Source organism: Sciurus vulgaris (assembly GCF_902686455.1).
Source record: "Sciurus vulgaris genome assembly, contig: HiC_scaffold_271_arrow_ctg1, whole genome shotgun sequence".
Classification (NCBI taxonomy): domain Eukaryota; kingdom Metazoa; phylum Chordata; class Mammalia; order Rodentia; family Sciuridae; genus Sciurus; species Sciurus vulgaris.
The window spans coordinates 34447-51919 of record NW_027632782.1 but is presented as its reverse complement, the minus strand read 5'-3'; the positions used below and the strand labels follow the sequence as shown (position 1 = coordinate 51919).

At 38.9% G+C, this 17473-nt stretch overlaps 1 long non-coding RNA gene across 1 annotated transcript; it reads right to left on the bottom strand.

The window, feature by feature from the left end:
- Positions 1–6870: 6870 nt before the first annotated feature.
- LOC306652543 lies at positions 6871–10839 on the bottom strand. The gene is made up of 2 exons (XR_013761445.1): positions 9651–10839; positions 6871–7232 (listed from the first exon to the last, which is right to left on the bottom strand). It is a non-coding gene; the product is annotated as an uncharacterized lncRNA (long non-coding RNA).
- Positions 10840–17473: the final 6634 nt, after the last annotated feature.

Sequence of the window (17473 nt, the reverse complement as noted above, 5' to 3'; positions counted from 1 at the left end):
GCACAAACACAGAGCCTTAGCACAGTGCACAGAGCACAGAACCAGAGCCCAGAGAAGAGCACAGAGAATAGAGCACAGAGTAAGAGAAGAGACCACAGATCCAGAGCACAGAACCCAGAGCCCATAGCAAGTGCACAGAGAACAGAGCACAGAGCACAAAGCCAGAGCCCAGAGCATAGACCCAGAGTACAGAGCACAGGGAGACCAGAGCGCAGAGTACAGAGCCCAGATCCCAGAGTACAGAGCACAGAGAATGAGCATATTGCACAGTGTACAGAGAAAGAGCACGGAATACAAAGAGAGAGCACAAAACCAGAGAATAGAGCACAGAGACGGAGCCCCAATGACAGTTCCCAGATCACAGAGCACAGAACATTTCGCTCAGAGCACAGAGTCACAGCCTAGACAACAGAGCACAGAGCAGAGTACACATAGCCCAGAAACAGAGTGCTGAGCTCAGAGTGCACAGCACACAGTGCATAGCACAGAGCACAGAGCAGAAAGCACGGAACCAGAGCACACCGCACAGAGCAAAAAGTGAAGAGCACAGAGCCAGAGTCCAGAGTCCAGAGCACAGAGCACAGACCCAGAGTACAGAGACAGAACACAGACACCAGAACCCAGAGTACAGAGCACAGGGAAACCAGAGCACAGAGCACAGAGCAAAGAGCACAGAGAATGAGCATATTACACAGTGTACAAAGAAAAAGCACAGAATACAGAGAGCACAGAGCCAGAGCAGACAAAGAGGCAGAGCATAGAGCACAGAGCCCAGAGCACAAAGACAGAGCCCAGATGACAGATCCCAAATCACAGAACACAGAGCACAAACACAGAGCACAGAGCATGGAGCCCAGAGCACAGAGCACAAAGCACAGAACCAGAGCACACAGCACAGAGCAAAAAGTGAAGAGCACAGAGCCCAGAGATCAGAGCCCAGACTCCCAATGCACAGCACAAAGCACAAGGACAAAGTCAGAACACAGAACCAAGAGCCCAGAGCCCAGAGCCAGAAAACAGAGTACACTGCACAGAACTAGAACCCAGACCACAGAGTCAGAGTAGAGACCACAGATCCAGAGAACAGAACCCAGAGCCCATAGCAAGAGCACAAAACACAGAGCACAGAGTCAGAGCCCAGAGCAGAGAACACTGCACAAAGCCAGAGCACAGATCAAAGTGGCAGAGCACAAAGCCAGAGTACAGAGCAAGAGCCCAGAGCTCAGATCACAGAGCCCAGAACACCGAGACCAGAGCACAGAGTACAGAACACAAAGACCAAAGCACAGAAAACAGGTCACAGAGCAGAGCCAGAGCCCAGAGCCAGATCTGAAAGCACAGAGCACAGACTCAGAGGCAAGAGCCCAGAGGCAAGGCACAGACATGAGAACACACAGCAGAGTCAGAGAACAGAGTTCAGAGCACAGAGACCTGAGCACAGAGCCCAGAGCCCAGAGCCCAGAGCACAGACTCAGAAGCAAGAGCCCAGAGCCAAGGCACAGACATGAGAGCACACAGCAGAGTCAGAGAACAGAGTTCAGAGCACAGAGACCTGAGCACAGAGCCCAGAGCCCAGAGCAGAGATCACAGAGACCAGTCACAGATCACAGAGTGCAGAAAAGAGCCAAAGCCAAGAACCAGGGCCCAGAGCCCAGAGCCACAGTACAGAGCACAGAGCAAAGATTCCATTGCCTAGAGCCAGAGCCCAGAGAACAGAGACCAGAACCCAGTGCACACAGTGCAGAGTACAGAGGCAGAGCACAGAGCCAGAACACAGAGCACAGGGCACAGAGCCAGGACCCAGAGCCAGAGACCAGAGTGCATACTGCAGAGCACAGAGCTATAACAAGATTGTAGAGCCAGAACCCAGACTCAGAGTACAGAGAGACAGCATAGAGCCCACAGCCCAGAGCTAGGTGCATGGAGCACAGAGTACAATGATCAGAGCACAAAGCATGGAAACCAGAGCCCAATTCCAGAGAACAGAGATACAACACAGAGCCCAGAGTCCAGCGCTCAGAGTCAAAGCCAGTATACAGAGCAAGAGTACAGAGCCAGAGCCCAGATCACAGAGCCCAGGGTCCAGAGAAAAGAGTGCAGAGCACAGAGCAAAGAACACAGAGACTGAGGATATTGCACAGAGTACAGAGAAAGAGCACAGAGTACAGAGAACACAGAGCCAGAGCATAGAACACAGATACCAGAGACCAGAGTCCAGAGCACAGAGCCCACAACCAGAGCACAGAGCAGAGAGCACATAGCCCATAGCACAGAGTGTTGAGCACAGAACACAGAGCACCATACCCAGAGCACAGAGGCAGAGCCCAGTGCACACAGTGCAGAGCACAGGGGCAGAGGACAGAGCCAGAACACAGCACAGAGCATAGAGCACAGTTCACAGTGCACAGAGTACACAGTCAGTGCACAGAGCCAGGACCCAGAGCACAGAGTGTAGAGCCAGATCACAGAGTTAGAATCCACAGCCCAGACACAGAGTACATAGAGAGAACACAGAGCCCACAGCCCAGAGCTAGGAGCACAGAGCACAGAGTCAAGAGCCCAATCCCAGAGAACAGAGATACAACACAGAGTCCAGAGCCCAGAGTTCAGCGTCAAAGCCAGAGTACAGAGGCAGAGCAGAAAGCCAGAGCCCAGATCACAGAGCCCAGAGAACAGAGTGCAGAGCACAGAGACTGATCATATTGCACAGAGTACAGAGAAAGAGCACAGAATACAGAGAGAGCACAGAGCCAGAGCATACAGCACAGAGCCCAGAGAACAGAGCACAGAGCACAAAGAGGGAGACCAAATGACAGATCCCAGATCACAGAACAAAGAGCACAAAGCACAGAGCACAGAGCATAGAACCCAGAGCATAAATCACAGAACACATAGCCCAGAGACAAAGTGCTGGGCACAGAGCACACAGCATACAGAGTATAGAATGCAGAGCACAGAGTGCATAGCACAGAGCACAGAGCACAAAGCACAGAAAAAATGAAGAGCACAGAGCCAGAGTCCAGAGCCAGTGCCCAGAGTACAGAGCTCAGAGCTCAGAGCAGAGTACAGAGCACAGAGACCACAGATCAGAGCAGAATACAGGGATGTAACACAGAGCCCAGAATCCAAGGCACAGAGCCAATTCCAGATCACAGATCACAGAGCTTAGAGGACACAGCCAGAGCACAGAGACCAGAGCACAAAGCCAGAGCAGACCCAGAACCCAGACTTCCAGTGTAGAGTGTAGAGCACAGAGCACAGATCCAGAGCCCAGAGCAGAGAACAGAGTACAAAGCCAGAGCAAAGAGCAGAGATCACAGAGACCAGAGCACAGATTACAGAGCCCAGGGCACAAAGCCAGAGCCCAGAGCATGGATGCACAGTACACACAGAACAGAGACTAGAACCCAGAGTACAGAGCCCAGAGCACAGAGGACAGAATCTGAGTCCAGAGCAGAGAGTACAGAGTCAGAGCACAGTGCACAGAGCACAAAGCACAGAGACTCTAACCCAGAGCTCAGAACACAGATAACAAAGCACAGAGATGAGCAAAGAGCATAGAACCCAGAGCCCAGACCCAGAATACAGAGATAGAATGCAGAGCTCAGATCCAGAGCCCAGAGCAAAGACCGCAGAGCACACAGCCAGAGCTAGTGCCAGAGCCCAGAGTGCAGAATGCAGAGCATAGAGTACAAAGCCAGAGCACAGAGCCAGAGGCCAGAACAGAGCCCAGAGTACAGAGAACAGAGTTCAGAGCACAAAGCAAAGAGAACAGAGACTGAGCACATTGCACAAAGTACAGAAAAAGTCACAGAGTACAGAGAGAGCACAGAACCAGATCATAGGGCACAGAACGAGAGCACAGAGCACAGAGATGGAGCCCAGATGACAGATTCCCAGTGCACAGACCACAGCACAAAGCACAGAGCAGAGCACAGAGACAGAGCCCAGAGCACAGGGCCCAGCACCCAGAGCACAGAGCACAGTGCACCTAGCCCAGAGACAGAGTGCTTAGCACACAAGCACAGAATGCAGAGCAGAGTGCACAGCACAGAGCTCAGAGCACAGAGATGGAGCCCAGAGGACAGAGCCCAGAGCCCAGAACACAGAGCACATAGCACAGAGCACAAGAGTCCAGAGCTCAGAACACAGAATGCAGAGCACAAAGCACAGAGACAAGAGCACAGTGACCCTAGCCCAGAGCTCAGAGAACAGAGAACAGAGCCCAGAGCCCAGAGCCCATCCAGATGACAGAGACAGAACACAGAGCCTGGAGCCCAGAACTCAGAACAGAAAGCACAGAGCACAGAGACCACAGCACAGAGAACAGAGCCCAGAGCCCATACCCAGAATATAGAGATAGATCAGAGCCATGGCAAAGACCACAGAGCACACAGCCAGAGCCAGAACCAGAGCCCAGAGTGCAGAATGAAGAGAACAGATTATGGAGCCAGAGCCCATAACACAGAGCCCAGAATCCAGAGAACAGAGTGCACAGAAGCACAGAGCAAAGAGCACAGAGACTGAGCACACTGCATGGAGTCCAGAGAGAGAGCCCAGAATCGGAGCACAGAGCCAGGATCCAAAGCACATCAACATCTATCTTCAATTATAGAAGTGGTATTCATTTTGAAATCTAATTTAAATGCAGCATTAAAGGAAAGTTCAAATTACCACTTCAGTTTTATTTATTGCACAGTTAACAAGTAAGAATCTCTTAAAAATGAGATCCCCAGTGAGATATCCAGTGATTTTTAAAAATTAAAATGTGTTTGTTTTCTTAATATAGATATTGTGACCTTAACTTTTACAACTCAATTAAACAGCTCAGTATTTCACCAAAGTCTAAACAGTATGATAAGAAATCAATCTGAAATCCCAAAGAGAAGAATAATGTAACTAATCTCAGCCAATTGACTTCAATGCTTTGACATGAAGACTCACAGTTTGAGGTAGGATTTACTAGATTTTCTTTTAATAAAAATTTTGTGGGGTAACCAATTTTATGTAATCCAAGGGTGATTTGGGACAGAAATTGTACACAGAGGACCATAAGAAGTTTGGCTCTGCTGTTCTTCCTTCAGGAGTCTGCTAGTATAACCCTCCCATAGGATTTTTGATTCTTTGAAAATTGCACAATTAGCATTTCATTTTTTTCCCTGAATAACATGCATTTATATATAAAAAAAAAAAAAAAAAAAAAAAACCACCCATTCTCACACTGTTCCTGCTGTACATAAATCCTGCCACTCTCATTAGTCTGGAAATGGGAATTCACTGCCAAATTAATGAATATAGATGAGGAAAACTATCTTTGTGTTAGAAGAGTTTATATCCTTTTCATAAGAGTAATTGAGTTTTGAAGAAAAGTATGAGCAAGTTATCATGGACAGATGAAATAAACTAGATTGAATAAACTATGGTGTTGCTGCAATTCACCACATTTGTCCCAATTTATGATAATAGCAAGTAGATACTTTTGAATAGTTGAGAGGTCAACAGCTATTTTGGACAGCTATTTTCTCATTTAAATCAAATTGACATGAATATAATTAAAATTACCAACTAGAAATATATAAAATTTTAGTGAAGGAAATCTATTATAAAACACAGCATCTGCATTTCAGTTCAGTGGGAAATCTGTAGAGAAATTTTAAGTGAAAGTGGGTATAAGCATTTATAAGTATATGTATCTGTTTTATCATGATTTTAAAATATGGCAACAAGAAGTCATGGAGATGGTGTGTATTTCAGTAGTTGAGCATGTGCTTACCATGTGCAAATCTTTGGATTCAATTACCAGCACCAAAAACAGATATTGCTGAGAATATATTACTAATCTCAGCATATATGGCTACTAAAAATCTGTAATTCAACCTCTTAAAACTTCACAATTCTATACTCAAAATGAAGCATTAGGTCCAAGGTTTTTGATATTTTTCCTTTATTAAATTTTAAAATCAGTTCTATGTAGCACTAAGTTTCTGTGTTTAATTGACGTAACTGTACACATTTATGAGGCAGAGTGCTATTTTTGAAATATGTACATGATGTATAAGAATCAGAGCAGAAAAATTGTAAGACTTCTTACTTCAAACACAGATCATTTATTTGTGTTGGAAATGGGGTCTATGTTGTATTGAGGGGAAACCAGGTTATGTTTCTGTGTTGAGACAGAAAACATTTATATGAATTTTTCTTTCATCTACATGCATTTAACCATAACCAAATATCACTGAGGATTCCTTCAAAGATACTTGAAACAGCTTATTTGCTTGATACTTACTGTTTTTTGTTTTTATTTTCATATTGACATTTTTCCTTAAAGTGATCATTTTCATTGAATAATTTCATATCTCTACTTCAAGCAAGAGCTTTTGTCTTTCAATCTGAGCTTGAAATCATTTTATAATATCATAAAATTGGTTTTGGAAATTAATCACTGCATTGTTTTGATTTTCATCTTTGTTGTAAAGGTCATGTAATTGCTGCTGAAGCAGTGTAATTTTACTTTGGATTTCAGATAATCTCTCCTTTCCAGAAGATTTCTGCTCTCTGATGTATTTACTCATTTTTCTTTGTTCATTTTGACACTTGTGTTCCATCCTCTTCATTTGGCACTTTGGTTTAGGACTCTTTTTCTTGTTCTGAAATCAAAGTCCTTACTCTGAGGGTATCTCTTTTCTGATCAATCTCATTTTTGAGGTCACTGTTTGTTATTTCAGACATCAAATCTTGTCGGGAAGGAATATCACTACTATCTTTTAAGTTATATACATCAAAACTCTTCTTTTACTGTGAACTAAAGCCCCTATTTCTTGCTCTTGGAAAGCAAGTTATAGATGTCTTTTTGGTGTTTGACTTTCAACACAATGATATGGGGCAGCAGCCAGTGTGGCAGGGTATGATTTGACTTCTGTTTCCATTTTTTTCTGCATTTTTTTCTCACTTTCCAGTGTAAAATTTTGCATTGGATTTTCCACTTTTGGAATATCAAACTGTTCATTATGCTGGAATGTTGTTTTTGTAAGTGTTTCCTCATTCAGTCTGTGTATCCTTTGAGGGTCATTGCTCTTTTCTCTTAAAATTCCAGTAGTATAAAGGTATTTCTTTCTCTGGTTCTGATAATTTATTTTAATATTTATTTCTCTTTCCAGTCTCATCATGGAGCTATTCTTCATCCCATTATATTAATGCCATAGCTTGTTCTCTGTCATATCACTAGTAGAAACCTAATAAAATCAAGGATACATTTAGCTAGTGTATAACAAAATAACATAACAAAATTTCCTCTGAAATTAGACAATAACCTGTATATTTATACAATGAAAGTGTTGCAATAAATAGGTATCTCACTGGAGAAATATTAGATTTAAGCTTCAGAGCATATAAAAGTATTAATTCCCAAGAGTTCAAAAAGTTAATTCAAGAAAATGGATCTATGAGAGTAAAAGGAAGTTACAATTTAAAGGATCTCAAAACTGAAAAAAGTTCTAAAGCACATTAGATACAAGTCATAGAATAAGTGATTACTAAGTTTGGATGTAAAAGAAAAGTTTGTTCACTGACATCTTATGTATATGACTAGTCCATGGTAAGAGCCTTAGCTCAACATGTACTTGGGCACACAGAATTTTCCTAAGTTTCTTTCCCTGAAACTATTCTATGCATATTCTGTTGTTTTAAAATTTTGTAGTCATGTGAATTGCACACATTAATATGTGATAAAACTAGGAAGAACACTAAGCATATCCATGTTCATCAATGAGCACAATTCTGGGAAGTAGGGTGAGGCCAAAAATATAGGCAAATTGTGAGACTGTATCTAGGTCTTCCACCTCTGCTTCTAGTGCTCCCCCACCAAGCCAGCTTTTTCTATCCTGTGAATGTATAAACACCAGAGAAGACTTGTACTGCAAAATACAAATAATGGTAAATAAGGTAAAATATGTAAAGCTCTACTGCAAAGAATTCCTGTTTCTGCTCATTATAATCTATTTCTTCTTAGTGAAGTTTGAAATGTCTGAAATATGAAAATAAACTGACCAACTTATTAGGAACAAGTATCAGTAGATTATTTATAAGTACATTTTATGGTGCATCATGATTTCCAAAAGTGTTCTGTATAAAACAGGAGATTGCTTGCTGCAAAGGGTTTCTTTTTCTCAAAAGTAAGAAAATGATATTCAAGTCCAGGGTCTGTGCTGGCTACACTGTTTCTTGTTACTTAACAATGGGAATAATAAGCACACCACTACATTAACACATCAAGGATGTGATTTCACCTCCTCAAACTAGAAGATCTATTGTTAGAACCAAGGGTTTTGAGATCCTTGAAAAATCAATTATGAAAAATATTAAATGCCTTTCTCTGAATGAGGCCACTGTGAAAGCTACCACTGGACTTCTGCAGATAAATGGAGTTGAATTAAAAGCATTAGTTAATCCAATGGGACAAAAATGCCACCCACACTCCCTAAATATGCAACTTATGGTTATAATTCATATATGGGTTTTAAATCCTCTATAATTCTCCATGATAGAAATAGTTAATTTTTTTAAACACACACACACACACACACACACACACACACACACACACACACACTTGGGAATGACAGAGGAAAATAATTCAGAAATCATTTCAGTTTTTGCCATGTCTATAGGTTTTTGTTTGGAAAGATGATTTTCTGGAATCCCATCCTGTAAATTCTGGCAACCTGTTCTCAAGAACCTGTTCTGATGAAATCTAGAGATTCTTTTTAGAAACATTTGGCCTCATCCCAGCAGTGGATAGAAAGTCAAAAACTTTAATTAAGAGTGATATGTTCAAAATAAATAACCATTGAAAACAAGTAGATTATTAAAACACATAAATCTTTATCATACATTAATTACTCAAATTTCAACTACATAAATGACAGGAAAAAAAATCATCAAGTAGTAAAACTGTTTCATAAATACAGGCAGAGATGCAATTGTGAAAAAGAAGTTTTAAAAAAAAATTATTTGTTCTAATCTGCCATGACTGACAGTAGAATGCCTTTATACATTTTGATAGATCATACATAAATAGAATGTAAATCCTAATTTTTTTCTGATTATATTCTAGGATCACATCAGTCATGCAGTCATATATGTACATGAGGTAATAATCAAATATTTCACTAGTTTCAAATCTATTTACACTGTATCTTCACATAAAAAGCCTCAAATTGATATTTATGTCAGTGATTAAACATAACATTTTCATTCAGGAAACAAATGATGAACATCTACTAGATGCCAAAATGTGTAATAATTAATCTTGCCACAAATGTCATCACTTAATTATAGGGTGAGATAACATTTTGTTTTAAACCTAAATAATAATCTCACACCCACATTCCAAGGCTGTGGGAAAAAATGCACTGTATATACAATGGAGATACTGGAAGTCCATAATGCCTGGCATTGTGGGAGATGTCTAAATTTTGTGGAAGTACACACATGGAAATTTCATGTTGGTGAAATTGCCAAACAGCATATTTCTCAGATCATATCTCCATCATGAAGTGAAACATGGCTGCATAAAGTATGCTAAAGGAATATTATAAATAAGTTCATTGAAATAAAATAAAAATTTGAAACTTTACTGAAAGCTCATTTACCTGATTAAACTTATTTCTTGTAGAATCTAATTGTGAATCAGATTTTGCAACAGATATTTCAAGTTTCTTTTTCACTTCTTTATTATATTCACTTTCTTTTTCTTTTAATTGGTCCTTATTTTGTTCAAATAACAGACAATCATTTCTTCTCTTTTCCTAAGGCCCATCTATAACAAAATCTTTATCTTTAAATTTTCTTTTCCAGATAAAAGTAACTTTATTCAACTTTTATGTTTATTTTATGGTAGCACATTTGACTTACCTTGTTGAGCTTATGTATTTTATAAACAACTCAAAATCCCCTTTGGGACAAGACCAAACCTAATATTCAATCCAATAATTAACAGTATGAATTTTTTCAATAAAGAAAGAAGAAATTTTATTTATAAACTAGAGTGAATTTGAATAAAATAATCAGTAATCACTTTCCATTTAATTTTTAAATGGAAGCTAACCTTAAAACTAGCTGAGGGTCTAGCTCAGCACTCGCATATCTACTTAGCTGAACTAATCCTTGGGTTTGATCCCAAACATCAGAATACAAACTATAAATGTTTAAAAACATGTTTCTGGGCAGTGAAAAAGGCCCATTTCATTATCTTTGAGATAAATTTAAATTAACATAAGCTTTCTTGAGAGCAATTTTGAAATCTTGATCAAATATCTTTTAAAAAATTTCTCTAATCAACTAATTCTACACCAAAAATGTATTCAGAGTAAAATATATAGAGAAAATAATTTTTCTAAATGGCATTCCTTGAAACATTGTACTATAAAAAGCAAAAGTATAAATTAAAAATATCCAAATTTCTAATTGTTATATAAATAGATTCCTAGTCAGGTATGGTGGCACAGGTCTCTAATTTCAGCAACTAGGGAAGCTGAGGCAAGAGTATCTCAAGTTGAAAGCTATCCTTATCAACTTAACAAGGTCCTAAGCAACTTAGTGTCTCAAAAATTATATAAATAAATAAATTCCTATAAGATAGGAGTCTGTACACCCATTAAACTGTGATTGGGAAGAATATTCATTTAATTTTTAGAAGTAATGATGATTAACAGTGTGTTATCTTATTCATTAGAATTTTATATTTCACATGATTAAAATGTTTTCTCTCTTGCAAAATGCCAAGAAATAAGTCAGCAGTTACAAATGTTACCCCAAGGACCAGTAGTATAAATGAAAGAATTCTAGCTTACACATACCTCATATTTTGGAGTTCTTCTTTTAAAACTACATTTTCCTGTGTAACCTTTGATATCACTGTTTTTTTCTTAAGAATACTCCTTTTTAAGTTTGCAAAGCTCACTTTCCAGTTTTGCCATTTTTTCTACATGTAGTGAACACTGTGAGCAGTGAATATTTTTAAGTTTTGTTACGTGAAATGAAGAATCTGCATTCAGTTGTCTTAATTGGATAATAGAATCTATATCAGGAAGGAAACAAAAAAGATATGAGTAATTTACATATACGAGTGACTATACATTTTTACAAGCATTATTCATATGACAAAAAAAATGTAGAGTACCTAAAACATGTGTACTATGTGCTACAGATCAAAGAGAGGTTATAAGACCCTTCTCTTGTTCAGCTTGAAGTCTTGTGGATGTGCTCCATTGTGCAAAATAAATCTTATCTTCTTTAGGTAATACTTTTGATTACCCAAAACTTAAAAAATCCACTTGTTGGGGAAAGAGGAGGTCACCAGGTTCAATGCAAAGAAATGCCTCAAAGATTCATCCAAAATCCTAGACAATATAAATGGAACATTCTCATACACAAAATTAAAAAATACATAAAAACAGAAATTCACACTGTTCACTATTTTCTACTCCCAAAAAATAACTTTCAAGCAACTCCTTTTCATCATTAATGGTTTCCAAAATGAGTAATAATTTGTACACCTTTATTGTGAACACCCCGTTCCTTATCTGAAATGTTTTTATCCAAAATTTTGACAAATTTCTTTTCTACTCTAAAGATTCAGTGTTCTTCATACACCTTTACTTGATTTGAGCTCTATTTCTCTCAATAAAGTGTCTCCTCTTCCTTTGATGACATGTCCAACAGTGACTCTGCTGAAAAATGCACAGATATATTTAAAATAACTAAAAATACAGTGTGAATGACAATTTATCCAAGTAAAAGGGAATAGTAGCTATAATCCTAAAATATTATTTTTCAAATGATAGCTCTAAATTAAGTTTATTATAGAAAGTGAAACAAGCCAATCCCAAAAAGCAAAAGTCCAAATGTTTTCCCTGATAAGTGGATGATGATATATAATGGGGTGGGGGGTAAGGGATGAATGGAGGAATATTGGATTATATAGAGGGAAATGAGAGGTGGGAGGGGTGGGCTTATAAAAGATGGTGGAATGAGACACACATCATGACCCTATGTACATGTATGATTACATGAATGGTGTGAATCTCCATCATGTCTAAACATAGAAATGCACCCCATTTATGTACACTGAACCAAAATGCAGTCTGTAAAAATGAAAAAAAAAATAAAATAAAAAATAAATTAAGCCTTTTGCACGAGGCACCCTCAAGCAGCCTTGGATGTAATGAGTTTGAGCTGTTTTTGCCAATTGGTTTCCTGCTTAGGTTCCTGTTGAGCAAAGGCCACTCCAAGAGCAGATGAGGTCTTGCCTGTCTGTCCCCTGCCTTACACCTATCCATCAGGCAAAGCACAAGGTTTACCTCCCGATTTTCCGACAACAGTCAACAAACTGATTGCCCAACACCAGTGGAGCACCAGCTGCCTGCTGTTGCCTGCAAGTTCACTGTTACAGTACCTCCAGGTTTGATTACACATGGCTGCCACCATTTTGAGACAACAGCCAGGCCCCATAGGAACCCTGGCCAGACTGACTGAGCCCCATCTCCAGGATCCCTCAGCCTGACTGATCACTCCCTGCCTCTGGGGCCCTCACATCGACTGACTGCTCCCTGCCGCCAGGACCCCCAGACCAACTGACTGCCCTATCACCGGGACCCCAGACTGACTGCACCCAACCTCCAGGATCCCGCAATCACACCAAACACACAAGACACCCAGGACCCCTGCCTGACCAACTACACCCCGCCTCTAGGACGTTCAGCTGACCACGTCCACACCCTGAGCAGCAGCGCCCCATTTGCCAAAACATTCGGAAGCCAGAGCGGCCTTCTTGGATAATCCTGGAAGCCATAGCTCTGATCTTTAGGTGGGGCAAATCCCATCCTGAGATGCCCGCTGGAGGCTTGAAGCTCTTGGTCAGGTACTTCGCATGCATCAGGCTACTGAAGACTGGGAGGTTTCATTACTGAATTATATGACTGTTATACTGTAGATTTTCTTTTTCCTCCTTATTGAAAAATTTTAAGTTTTTGTTTCTTTACTTTTCTTGCTCTCATTTCCTTTTGTTTACCTGATCCCTGAGTCTCTCTCTTTTTTGCATGCTAACATCCAATTTCTTTTGATTACACTCTCACCCTTTCTATTATCTAGAACTTATGTATATTCTTTTCTTATCCCATTGAAAGCTTCATTCTACATCCCTCTGCATCCTCTTTGTCCTCCATTAGAAACTGCAGACTTTATTACAAATCTGTTTGCTTTACTGAAGATAATATTTGAACTCATTCTGTTTATTATGATAATATTGTTATTGTCCTCATAGGGGCTATTTAGTCTAGGATTGCATAGTGCCTGAATTGGGCACTGATAATATTGATCTCCCTTTAAAGAAAAGGTTTTGGAAACCTATAGGGCCACTGTAAGCCTATAGGAGGAAATCTGCAATACCCCAGATCTGCACTGCTAGAGGGGAAGATACATGAACAACATGAAAAAACAAGGGAAGAAAATGATCCAAACAAATCTAGATTCTATAGTAATAGAATCCAATGACAGTATGCTAGCAGAAATGTCAGAAAAGAACATCAGATTATACATGATTAAGATGATTCGTGAAGGAAAGGATGAGATAAGAGAGCAAATGCAGGCAATGAATGATAATAAAAATAAACTGAAAGAGCAACTGCAGGAAGCAAAAGATCATTTCAACAAAGAGATAGAGATTCCCAAAAAAACCAAATGGAAATCCTTGAAATGAGGGAAACAATAAACCAAATAAAAAACTCAATGGAAAGCATCACCAAAAGGCTAGACCACTTGGAAGACAGAATCTCAGCAAAAGACTAGACCACTTAGAAGACAGAACCTCAGACAATGAAGACAAAATATTTAATCTTGAAAATAAAGTCACCCAAACAGAGAAGATGGTAAGAAATCATGAACAGAATCTCCCGGAACTGTGGGACATCATGAAAGACCAAATTTAAGAATTATTGGGATTGAGGAAGGTACAGAAATACAAACCAAAGGAATGAACATCCTATTCAATGAAATAATATCAAAAAATTTCCCAAACCTGAAGAATGAAATGGAAAATCAAATACAAGAGGCTTACAGAACACCAAATGCACAAAATCACAACAGATCCACACCAAGGCATATTATAATGAAAATGCCTAATATCCAAAATAAAGATAGAATTTTGAAGGCTGCGAGAGAAAAGCATTGGATTACATATAGGGGGAAATCAATATGAATAGCAGCAGACTTCTCAACCCAGACTCTAAAAGCTAGAAGGACCTGGAACAACATATTTCAAGCTCTAAAAGAACAAGGCTGCCAACCAGAATCCTACACTCAGCAAAACTAACCTTCAGATTTGAAGATAAAATAAAATCCTTCCATGATAAACAAAAGTTAAAAGAATTTACAAATAGAAAGCTTGCACTACAGAATGTTCTCAAAAAAATATTCCGTGAGGAGGAAATGAAAAACAACAATGGAGGTCAGCAAAGGGATTAACTACCTTAGAGAAAAATCACTCAAGAGACACAAAACCAAATTAAAAACCAAAAATAAACCCAAATGACTGGGAATATAAATCATATCTCAATAATGACCCTGAATGTTAACAGTCTAAACTCATCAATCAAAAGACATAGAATGGAAGAATGGATTAAAAAGAAAGACTCAACAATATGCTGCATGCAAGAGACTCATCTTATAGAAAAAGACATCCACAGACGAAAGGTGAAAGGATGGGAAAAAACCTACCACGCACATGGACTCAGTAAAAAAGCGTTGGTTTCCATCCTTATATCAGATAAAGTGCACTTCAAGCCATAATTACTCAGAAGGGATAAAGAAGGACATTACATACTGCTTAAGGGAACCATAAATCAGGAAGACATAACGATAGTAAATATTAATGCCCCAAACAATGGTGCATCCCTGTACATCAAACAAATCCTTCTCAATTTCAGGAATGAAATAGACCACAATACAATAACTCTGGGTGACTTTAACACACTGCTGTCCCCACTAGATACATCTTCAAAACAAAAACCAACCAAAGAAACCATAGAACTCAAAAACATAATCAATAATCTAGACTTGATAGACATATAGAGAATATTCCATCCATCAACGAGCGGATTCACTTTCTTCTCAGCAGTACATGGAACCTTCTCAAAAATAGACCATATGTTATGCCACAAAGAAGCCCATAGGAAATGCAAAAAATAGATAATCCCCTTTCTTCTACCAAATTACAATGGACTGAGAGTAGAAAGCAATGACAAAATAAAAAACAGAAATTACTCCAACACCTGGAGATTAAATAATATGCTATTGAATGAAACATGGATAACAGAATATATCTGGGAGGAGATAAAAAAATTCTTAGAGGTCAATGAGAATGATGATACAACATATCAAAATCTCTGGGACATTATGAAAGCGGTACTAAGAGGAAAATTCATTGCATGGAGCACATTCCAGAAAAGAAACAACTAAATGACGTAACATTACAGCTCAAAGCCCTAGAAAAAGAAGAGGAGAATAATAGCAAAAGTAGTAGAAGACAGGAAATAATTAAAATAAGAGCTGAATCATGAAATTGAAACAAAAGAAACAATTCAAAAAATCGACAAAACAAAAAGTTGGTTCTTTGAGAAAGTAAACAAAATAGACAAACCTTTAGCCACACCAACAAAGAGAAGGAGAGATAAAACTCAAATTACTAAAATTCGTGATGAAAAATGAAATATCAGGCCAGACACCACTGAGATACAGAACATAATTAGAAGCTACTTTGAAAATTTGTATTCCAACAAAATATAATCTACTGAAAACATGGACAAATTTCTAGAGACATATGCTCCTCCCAAACTGAACCAGGAGGACATAGGGTATTCAAACCGATCAACATCAAGCAATGAAATAGAAGAATGCATTAAAAATCAACCATCCAAGAAAAGCCCAGGACCAGACAGATTCTCAGTTGAGTTCTACAAGACCTTCAAAGAAGGATTCATTCCAATAGTTTTCAAAGTATTCCAGGAAACAGAACAGGAGGGTATCCTACCAAACTCATTCTATGAAACTAATATCACCCTCATACCCAAACCAGGAAAAGACGTATCAAGGAGAAAAAAATTTTAGACCAATATCCTTGATGAATATAGATGCAAACATCCTTAACAAAATATTGGCAAACCATATCCAAAAACATATTAAGAAAATTGTGCACCATGATCAAGTGGGGTTCATCCCTGGAATGAAAGAACAGTTTAATATCCATAAATCAATAAACATAATCCATCATGTCAACAGAATTAAGGATAAGAATCATATGGTTATTTTCATTAACTCAGAAAAAGTGTTTGACAAAATACAAAACCCCTTCATGCTCAAAACACTAGAAAAAATAGGGATAGTAGGAACATACCTGCACATTTTTTTTTTTATTGTAAACAAATGGGATACATGTTGTTTCTCTGTTTGTACATGGCATAAAGGCATACCATTTGTGTAATCATAAATTTACATAGAGCAATGTTGTTTGATTCATTCTGTTATTTTTTCCCTTCCCCCCACCCCTCCCACCCCTCTTTACCCTCTATACAGTAGTTCCTTCCTCCATACTTGCCCCCCTCCCTAACCCTAACTCTAACCCTTCCCTCCCCCCCATTATGTGTCATCCTCCACTTATTAGCGATATCATTCGTCCTTTGGCTTTTTGAGATTGGCTTATCTCACTTAGCATGATATTCTCCAATTTCATCCATTTGCCTGCAAATGTCATAATTTTATCATTCTTTATGGCTGAGTAATATTCCATAGTATATATACCACAGTTTCTTTATCCACTCATCAATTGAAGGGCATCTAGGTTGGTTCCACAGTCTGGCTATTGTGAATTGAGCAGCTATGAACATTGATGTGGCTGTATTTCTGTAGTATGCAGATTTTAAGTCCTTTGGGTATAGGCCAAGGAGTGGGATAGCTGGGTCAAATGGTGGTTCCATTCCAAGTTTTCTAAGGAATCTCCACACTGCTTTCCATAGTGGCTGCACTAATTTGCAGCCCCACCAGCAGTGTATGAGTGTACCTTTCTCCCCACATCCTCGCCAACACCTGTTGTTGCTCGTATTCTTGATAATCGCCATTCTAATTGGGGTGAGATGGAATCTTAGGGTGGTTTTGATTTGCATTTCTCTTATTACTAGAGATGTTGAACATTTTTCCATATGTTTGTTGATTGCTTGTAGATCTTCTTCTGTGAAGTGTCTATTCATTTCCTTAGCCCATTTGTTGACTGGACTATTTGAATTCTTGGAGTAGAGTTTTTTGAGTTCTTTATAGATTCTGGAGATTAGTGCTCTATCTGAAGTATGATTGGCAAAGATATTCTCCCACTCTGTAGGCTCTTTCTTCGCATTGCTGATAGTTTCCTTTGCTGAGAGAAAGCTTT